The sequence below is a fragment of the Heptranchias perlo genome, chromosome 37, assembly GCF_035084215.1.
Source record: "Heptranchias perlo isolate sHepPer1 chromosome 37, sHepPer1.hap1, whole genome shotgun sequence".
Lineage (NCBI taxonomy): Eukaryota > Metazoa > Chordata > Chondrichthyes > Hexanchiformes > Hexanchidae > Heptranchias > Heptranchias perlo.
Genome location: NC_090361.1, coordinates 10,707,459 through 10,713,807, shown reverse-complemented (window position 1 = coordinate 10,713,807; position 6,349 = coordinate 10,707,459).

Sequence of the window (6,349 nt, the reverse complement as noted above, 5' to 3'; positions counted from 1 at the left end):
GCCTTTTGAATTTTTGAACCAAATTTCCCCACAGGTGTTGCAAGTCTATTATCACTTGTCAAACACAGTTTATTTTTCCAACTTCATTCAAACAACCAGTAAATTATTCCTCTGAATTATGTTGTAACTTTACCTGACACCGCACAGGAACCTGATGAGAATAAAAGCTATCATTGTGTTAAGAATTCCTGAAAGATCCTCACACCTAAACCAGACTTTCTCTCCATCCTGAATCAAGTAAACTAAAGGTCCCAGTTGCCATCAAACCACCCAACCTCTCCTCTCCGTCCAGTTTTTCACTCGCACTCGTAACACAGATGCTGAGTTTAACTCAATCCTTGTCATGCTGTGGCTCAGTGCATAGCACTCTTGTCTGCTAAATCAAGAAGATTGTGGGTTCATAATCCCATTCCAGAGACTTGAGCACAAAATCCAGGCTGCTGTGCCCAGTGTAGTAGTGAGGGAGTGTTGCACTGTCGGACATGCCGTCTATTGGATGAGATGTTAAACTGAGGCCCCGTCTGCCCTCTCATATGGGCGTAAAAGATCCCATGGCACTATTTGAAAAAGAGCAGGGGAGTTCTCCCTGGTGTCCTGGCCAATATTTATCCCTCAACCAACATCACTAAAACAGATTATTTGCTTATTATCATATTGCTGTTTGCAGGACCTTGCTGTGCACAAATTGGCTGCTGCGTTTCCTACATTGCAACAGTGACTACACTTCATTGGCTGTAAAGTGTTTTGGGGCTGTGAAAGGCACTATATAAATGCAGGTCTTTCTTACTTTTTCTTGATGAACAATTCATAGAATCATAGAAATTTATGGCACAGAAGGAGACCATTTGGCCCATCGTGTCTGTGCCGGCCAAAAAAGAGCTATCCACCATTCCCACTTTCCAGCTCTTGGTCCATAGCCTTGTAGGTTACGGCACTTCAAGTGCACATCCAAGTACCTTTGAAATGCGATGAGGGTTTCTGCCTCTACCACCCTTTCAGGCAGTGAGTTCCAGACCCCCACCACCCTCTGGGTGAAAAAAATTCTCCTCAACTCCCCTCTAATGCTTCTAACAAATTCCTTTAAATCTATGCCCCATATTTATTGACCTCTTTGCTAAGGGAAATAGGTCCTTCTTATCCACTCTATCTAGGCCCCTCATAATTTTATACACCTCAATTAAATCTCCCCTCAGCCTCCTCTGTTCCAAAGAAAACAACCCCAGCCTATCCAATCTTTCCTCATAGCTAAAATTCTTCAGTCCTGGCAACATCTGCGTAAATCTCCTCTGTACCCTCTCTAGTGGAATCACATCTTTCCTGTAATGTGACCAGAACTGTACGCAGTACTCTAGCTGTGGCCTAACTAGTGTTTTATACAGTTCTGCTCTTATATTCTATGTCTCAGCTAATAAAGGAAAGTATCCTGTATGCCTTTTTAACCACCTGTCCTGTTACTTTCAGGGATCTGTGGACATGCACGCCAAGGCCCCTCTGTTCCTCTACACTTCTTAGTATTCTTCCATTTATTGTGTATTCCCTTGCCTTGTTTGCCCTCCCCAAATGCACTCCTCTGGATTGAATTCCATTTGCCACTTTTCTGCCCACCTTACCAGTCCACTGATTTCTTCCTCTACAGCTTTCTTCCTCACCGTCAACCACATGGCCAACTTTCGTGTCATCTGCAAACTTCTTAATCATGCCCCCTACATTTAAGTCTAAATCATTGATATATACCACAAAAAGCAAGCGACCTAGTACTGAGCCCTGCGGAACCCCATTGGAAACAGCCTTCCAGTCACAAAAACACCCGTCGACCATCACCCTTTCTTTCCTGCCACTGAGCCAATTCTGGATCCAACTTGCCACTTTCCCTTGGATCCCATGGGCTTTTACTTTTCTGACCAGTCTGCCACATGGGACCTTGTCAAAAGCCTTGCTAAATTCCATGTAGATCCTTCGTTCCACTGCACTGGCCAAGTCAGCTTTCAGGAAGCTGAAATGGGCCCTTCTTCAGCTGACATCTTAAGCCTGTCCTGTAAAAAGAGTGTTTGTGGGGGGAGGCATTTCTGGACATCAGTAGAAAATTTGCCAGCCAGTGTTGCAGGGAACGTTCTGTTTTCCTCTGGGCAGAATGAAGTATTTGTTTAGGGGGTGTTTGTTTAAGTTGTTTAAGTATTTGCACAGACCCTTTCACTGCTCTATCTGAGGCAGGGTGATGCAGGAGGAAAGGGAGACAACAAGAAGATGATATAATTCCATTCAACTTCAGGAAGGTAGCAAATTCTGCATTAGTGCCTGTGGTCTGTTGTCAGAGACACTCCCTCTGATATACCATAGGCAGCACACCGCCTAAGAGCTGCAACCACCTGGAGCACAAGGGCTGGCCCAGCTGACATCAACAATAACAACAACTTGCATTTATGTAGCGCCTTTAATGTATTAAAACGTCCCATCTGCCCTCTTAGGTGGACGCAAAAGCGCCCATGGCACTATTTCAACGAAGAGCAAGGGAGTTCTCCCCAGTGTCCTGGCCAATATTTATCCCTCAGCCGACATCACTAAAAACAGATTATCTGGTCATTATCACATTGTTGTTTGTGGGATCTTGCTGTGCACAAATTAGATGCCGCATTTCTCTACATTACAACGGTGACTACATTTCAGAAGCACTTAATTGGCTGTAAAGCGCTTTGGGATGTCCTGAGGCAGTGAAAGGCGCTATATAAATGCAAGTTCTTTCTTTCTTAAACTATATTCAAACGTCCTTGTAACTGAAGAGCCTCAAGTTTAGCCTCGTTGTCATTTACTGTTCAGTACAACCAGATGACTATGGAGAAGTGCAGTGAGCATTCCCACACCTGGAATGTAGCCTGATGCCATCGTGTCCAACTGGTTCAGATCTTGGGTCAGGCTCCCTCAAGGAAACAGAGAAGCAATTGAAGTTTGCAAAAATGCAGAACGCCCAACAGTTCTGCCAAGTATTGAAAGCTGCAAGATGATTGATGTGCTGTCAGATGGTCCCTAGCTTTTAGTTTCACACCACACCCTTTAACATAAAGCTCTGTGTTTTAACATTATCTCTTTTAATCACCGCACCCTCACTACAAGGCTCTCAGTGTCAGCACAAACTCACTTACTCTTTCTTTATGCGGCTCCATTTCAGGCTGTTCTAAAAGAAATATACTACAACCAGAATCATGTGTTGAATCTTTTTTACATGTTTACACGGATGAAAGGTTTCAGAGGTGGATGAAGAAGCAATGCTCCATTTTTCATTGTTCCATGTTGGCGTCAAGCTCTCCCTGTTCAGCACGGCTTAATATATGGAGGAATTACATAGAATTACATAGAATTTACAGCACAGAAACAGGCCATTCAAACTGGTAAATGCCAGTTTTTGTGCTCTACACAAGCCTCCGCCCACCTTACCTCATCTAATTCTATCAGCTTATCCCTTTAGTCCTTTCTCCCTCATGTATCCTAACTCGCACCAAGTCCCATTCTCCCATCACCCCTGTGCTCGCTGATCTACATTGGCTCCCGGTCCAGGAAGGCCTCGATTTTAAAATTCTCATTCTTGTTTACAAATCTCTCCATGGCCTCGCCCTTCCCTGTCTCTGTAACCTCCTCCAGCCCTGCAGCCCTCCGAGATCGCTGTACTTCTCCAATTCTTGCCTCTTACGCATCCCCGATTTTAGTCGTTCCACCATTGGCGGCTGTGCCTTCAGCTGCCTAGGCCCTAAGCTCTGGAACTCCCTCCCAAAACCTCACCGCCTCTCTACTTCTCTCTCCTCCTTTAAGACACTCCTTAAAATCTACCTCTTTGACCAAGCTTTTGGTCACCTGTCCTAATATCTCCTTATGTGGCTTGGTGTCAAATTTTATTTGATAATCGCTCCTGTGAAGTGCCTTGGGACGTTTTACTACGTTAAATACGCTATATAAATGCAGTTGTTGTTGGTTATCTAGCTTCCCCTTAAATACATATATCCTATTCACCTCAACTACTCCTTGTGGTAGCGAGTTCCACATTCTAACCATTCTCTGGGTAAAGACGTTCCTCATGAATTCCCTATTGGATTTATTGGTGACTATCTTATACAGATGACTTCTAGTTTTGGTTTCCCCCACAAGTGGAAACATTTTCTCTACGTCTACCCTATCAAACCCTTTCATAAACTTAAAGACTCCTCAATGGAGGGAAGTCCCTCTATTTGAAACCCCTCTATGGCTCAGAGGTAAAAGGGGGTTAATTTTACCCTAACTCCGCCCCTCCTAACGGGAAACTGACGGGATGGGATCAGCCGCCCGTTTTAAGCCCCGCCCCAGATATTACTTTCCCGTTGACTTCAAATGCTGGTCATTTCCATTGAAGCCAGTGGTAAGTAAAATCGGGGCGGGGTGTAGAACGGGCGGCTGATCCCATCCCGTCAGTTTCCCGCCAGGCGGGTCAGGTTGATGAGGATTACGCCACCTGGGAGTCCCTGCAACATTAACCTGCCCTGTGTTCTGCTTCCCCAATCTCCTCCAACTCCCCAACTGTGGTCCTTGCTTCCTCACTCCCAGGTACCCAGTTCAGATACTTTCACCCAGGGGGCAACTGGATAGTGGTAAGGATAATGTGGCACCGGCTGATTCACAAAGCTCACCAGAGGAGTGGACGCAGGTTGTGCCACCTTCCCAGCTGAAGCTGCCCATGGCTTTGGAGTCGTGGGACCCAGAACTCATGGTTACTTGCCAGAAAAGAAGAACATTGGAGGAACATCACACCTACCTACAGGCTCTGAGATCAATCTCTGAGGTCAATGTCCAAAGTCAATCTCTGAAGTCAATCTCTGAGGTCAACCTCTGAGGTCAATCTCTGAGGTCAATGTCCGAGGTCAACCTCTGAGGTCAATATCTGAGGTCAATGTCCAAGGTCAATCTCTGAGGTCAACCTCTGAGCTCAATCTCTGAGGTCAATGTCCGAGGTCAATCTCTGAGGTCAATGTCCGAGGTCAATCACTGAGGTCAATGTCCGAAGTCAATCACTGAGGCCAATGTCCTAGGTCAATCTCTGAGGTCAATCTCTGAAGCTAATCTCCGAGGATGTGCAGCAACTGATAGGAGTGAGCTTCTGTGGTCTGTGGTTTATTTGTATCCGGGTAGGATTTGCAATGAAATTTATTTGGTTTTCAAATGAATTAAAATGTATTAATATGAATGATTTGGGAAAGTGCAAAATTTGCATAAAAACTGTATTTGCATTAAAGTGATTTGCATACGAGTAGGTTAGTGCACTGTCACACATGGAGTGTTTGGCTTTGTAACGTCCTTTACATCTCTCACATGCCCTGCGTTTCTTTACAACCAACAGGACAGTAACCGTAGGCCTGGGTGGTACAGTCGGTTACACATCGGCCACTACCACAGGGAGCTGAGTTTGAATCCAGCCCAGACTCATTATTTGATTGTTCGCTCTCTCTGCTGCAGTAAGACTCCGATGTGACCAGAAATTGGTGGATCTCAAACCCGTTCCAGTGGGAACTGTAAGAATTACGATTTCTAGACCAAATCATAGTCATGTATCCCATCCTGCAAAGCTTTAGGTGCTGGGCTAAAAAGCAAAGCGCAGGCCTTGCGCCTGTGAGAATTCAAAGGGAGGCAACATTCCACAGGAAATGATTATCTGACATCAGGCAAAGTGGTTGGGAATATTCCAAAGACAATAAAACTGTGAACAGACACATTGAAGACCAATTGTCAGAAACAGATAATAAAACATCCCAAGGCATAATCAAAGACTCAGGACCTGGACACAGACTAATCCTGTTATGTTAATTGCAGGAGCTTTGTTCAGATAATTAGGTAACTTTCGTGATTGGCATGTACAGAATGAGACATCTTGAATGTCTGGATCCGAACAATCAAAATACACAGAAAGAGAAGGACATGTCCCTCCCCCATAAGATAGATAGAATAGACAACAGTTAACACCATAGAATGGATAAAGATGTCTGGAACAATGGGCACTCTGGGGGGGAGGGGGGTGTCCTGGACAGATGACGTCATGGGACTAATGTTGTTAAGCTACCAGAAGCAAATATGCTTCAGAAAGATATATTATCTGGAACACTGTCCCACAAAAGTGAGAAGCAGCTTCTGGGGCGATGGAGGCCCGCACACCCTACGATATCAGGCCTGATCAGTTTGAAACTTCCTAGGGACATTGTACCATCCTTGTTTATTGATATAACTGTATGAGAACATTATTATATACATATTTGTTGTTTGGTATAACCGTATTAGAACGTTGTTCTTGTGTCGATAATAAAGCTTGCACACTCGGGCCCGAATCATCGTGGAAGTT